Consider the following 3,424-nt stretch of genomic DNA (forward strand, 5'->3'; position numbering starts at 1 on the left):
GATAAGTTCAAATAGTATATCAACGAAAAATGATTGCAGAGAAAGCCCAAATCCGAGTTCCCTCAATGTCCCCACTCTCCTCGGGGAAAGGGACGGGATTTGCCTCTCAAAGCCTCCGGCCCGGGGCCGAAACCCCTCGAGTGGCGGCTGGCTACCTTTCACTCCCAGAATCCCGGCGGGAGAACTGAGACGGGAGCCAAAGTTAAGGGCTTTTCCTCCGCAGTTCTCTCTGCCCGCTCTGGGTCCTGGAAGTGTGAGGAGAAATTACGTCGAGAGAAAACCAGGGTTTGAGGGAACGAATTTCAGTCCAAGAGAGAGAAGCAGCGTGGCTCAGTGTAAAAAGCCCGGGCTGGGGAGTCAGCGGTCTTGGGTACGAATCCTCTCTCTGCCGCTTGCCAGCTGGGTGATTTGGGCAAGTCGCTTAACTTCTCTGTACCTCAGTTCCCTCAGCTGTAAAATGGGCATTAAAACTGCGAGCCCCACGTGGATAACCTGATCAACTTGTATCCTTTCCAACACTTAGAACAGTGTTTTGCACATAGTAGCGCTTAACGAATACCATTATTATTATTATTTTTAGGATTTTCCAAAGGACTGTTCCCTGTCGTTTATGGACGTCACGTTTTAAAGGCTTCTGTTCAAGCCCAGCAGGCCTCTAGGATTTTTCTTTTATTTCCTCGGTGCAAGGCCCATCAAAAGAGTGATCATTTTTCTTATAGAACTTAATTTAAACGGAATAGCAATTGGATTTTTTTGGAAACCCTAATGTTTCTTAAAAAAAGAACTCCCTCAAGGGACAATTGATCTAGTTCCCCAACCAGAAGACTCCAAATTCCTTCTTTGACAAACGAAAAATTCACGATTTTGAATTGCAAACGGTTTAGAAAATCCGAGGAGTCTTTTTTTCGTTTCTTCTTTTTTTTCTTTTCCTTTGCGGGTTGTGTGCATGGGGGAAGAGGGCGGGGAAAAGGCGGTGGGCCCTGGGCGGGGCCAAAGGGTGGGCAATCAATCCTTGGCTCCGCCCCCCGCGTCCCTCAGGCCCCGACGAGAAGAGGAGGCGGTGGCGGCGCAGTTTCTCAGTGTGGAGCGGTCACAGTTGAGAGGAGGCGGCGGCTGCGGGGGGGACTGGTGGGGGTAGGCCGGAGGGCGGGCGAACAAACGGACCAAAGACGGACTAAAGATGGACAAACGAACGAACAGACCGAAGGAGAGAGGGAGGGAGGGAAAGCCTTCTGAGGGGGACGGCAGGTTGAGGGAGAAGAGAGGAAAAGCAGGAGCGGAGAGGAAGTCCAAGAGAGCAGGGCTACCTTTGGGGGCCCATTCCTGGCTCTGCTTTTCAAAAATTCCAAGGCATTTGAAGGAATTCTGGGGCTCCGAACCGGCCTGCCAAATGAGTCCCTCCCAGGGGTGCCCTCCGCCCTTTGAAACGTGAGGAGAACATTGTCAGAAAGGACCGCAGGACTTGACTGTCCGACCTGGTGTGAGGGAAAAGAGGGATGGAGAAGCAGAAGGCCAGACCCATGGGGGGAGGGGGGAAAGGAGGAATGATGGACCCTGTCTCTGAAATGCCGAAATGGTGGAGTTTGTCATCTAAAAGAGTTTATTCAGAGTGTTCCTTCCAACTGCCCTGTCGTGCCCCCCGGGTGGCCCTCTCCTGAAGGCCTTCATTTCGGGCCGAGAGCTGGGCTCGAGGAGAGGATGAGGGCTCTCAGATCAGGCTGTGGACCGACCTCAGGTCTGCCTGAAGAGAAAGGGAGATGACCGTCTCCGAGAGAGAGAAATTATTTCCTCAGCTCCTGGCTTGTGAGGAAGTTTCAGTCAGGTACTAGCCCCATCGATATCTGCCAAGAGAAGCTCTAGCCGTTTGGGATTTCGCCACACTCCAGCAATGGGGAATCTTCCGTTCGGAAGACGGGACCTGAGGGTCAATTGCCTTCCTGCCTATCTTTCCTGAAAAGCCAGTAAAAAGCCAGGAAAATTACCCCTTGGGCCCCGCTCATTTCATGGCTCTCCCTTTCTCCTGACTGTGCCGGTATTGGGATCCTGGTCTCGGGGAGGTGAACTAAGTAAGGGCCGACCCATTTCTTTCCTGGCAGTGTAGGTTGGTAATGGCTTTGGGCAAGGAATTCCTGCTGTTCCCTAGGAAAACCCTTTTGCGCTTTGTGTTCCACCCCCAGGTTTGGCCCGACTTCAGCAACTTGAAGTGCCTGACCACTTCATCTCCAGGGCTCCGAGAGAGGAGGAGGAGGAGAAGAAGAAGTGTCAGCGGAGGAAGGAGGAAACTTGGATGGTCCGCCCAGCCCTGCCCCAACCGAACCGGAGGCTCGACCAAGCCGGCCTGGAGATGAGGGCGGCTGCAGCGGCGAACCGATGGGTAGGAGGAGAAATGATTCTGGAGTGCCTCTCGGGGAGATGGAAGGCAGGAGGCTCTGTGGGGGGAGGGATTGACCAACGTGGAGATGTCTTTTTTTAGGTAGGGGGGCCGGGGCGGACAGAAGGAAGTGGGGAGTAGTAACAAATTCAGAAAGAATTTGTCTAGAAAGAATCCCTAAGAAAGGTGGCAGGAAGCCACTGTGTTATTTGAAGTAGTATGTCGTGACACTGAGTTCCCTTGTAGATTCCTCCTGGAGCGATACAGTCCCGAGAATCGCAGCAAAGAGGAGGAAGAGGACCGGGGATCAAGCCTATCTGTGGAGACCAAGATAGCCTGGGAGGAGGCTATGAGTTGACCTATCCATCAGGAATAAAATAATAAGTATCTCATTGTGTACTAACCCAGTATTTACTGCCTGCAACGTGCGATTTGGCCTCAGATATATCTCTCTTACATTTTTATAATCAAGATAAAAGTGCATTGGGATTTTTCCTCACAGAATATTTCCCCATTCCAATTTCAGGGGAAAGAACTCCTGTTAGGCAGCTTCTTCCAGTTCTGAAAAGTCAGTTGGGGAGGTAGCGGGAGCCTCTAGTTAGAAAGTCATAAAAAGGAAAATAAGCTTGCGATTAAAAAGAGAGACCTGTTAGGAAATTTAAAACTGAACCGTCCTGCAAATTTCCCAGGGAAATTTACCCTCCTGTCACCTTAAAAAGAACAAATAAAATGGCTCAAGGCAAGGCTCCCCGATTGAGGACAGTTCACTCCCCTGACTACTGGGATTGGGTTTCTATTCCAAGTGAGGTTTGCGTTGGTTTCAGAAGAGAGAAAAGACAATCGTCACCCTTACTCTAAGAGCATGACTCTCCATGCGATTTGGAAAAGAATTCCTGCCGTATCCTGTCAAAACCGTGGTCTAGCCTGTGCTCAAACCTGGGTTGCTATTTTTCAGAGACATTCACCTTGCCTACTTCATCTGTGGACATGGGAGCTCAGGAACAGGATGGGACAGGAACCAGGAAGAGGACTCTTTGCTGAAACGTCCAACAT

The 3,424-nt window shown here is 50.8% G+C and overlaps 1 long non-coding RNA gene across 1 annotated transcript; it reads left to right on the plus strand.

Annotated features, from left to right (window-relative positions):
- The first annotated feature begins 1,015 nt into the window (after window positions 1-1,015).
- LOC114810344 lies at window positions 1,016-3,398 on the plus strand. The gene is made up of 3 exons (XR_003758045.2): window positions 1,016-1,095; window positions 2,178-2,374; window positions 2,618-3,398. It is a non-coding gene; the product is annotated as an uncharacterized LOC114810344 (long non-coding RNA).
- Window positions 3,399-3,424: the final 26 nt, after the last annotated feature.

The sequence above is a fragment of the Ornithorhynchus anatinus genome, chromosome 3 (genome assembly GCF_004115215.2).
Source record: "Ornithorhynchus anatinus isolate Pmale09 chromosome 3, mOrnAna1.pri.v4, whole genome shotgun sequence".
Taxonomy (NCBI): domain Eukaryota; kingdom Metazoa; phylum Chordata; class Mammalia; order Monotremata; family Ornithorhynchidae; genus Ornithorhynchus; species Ornithorhynchus anatinus.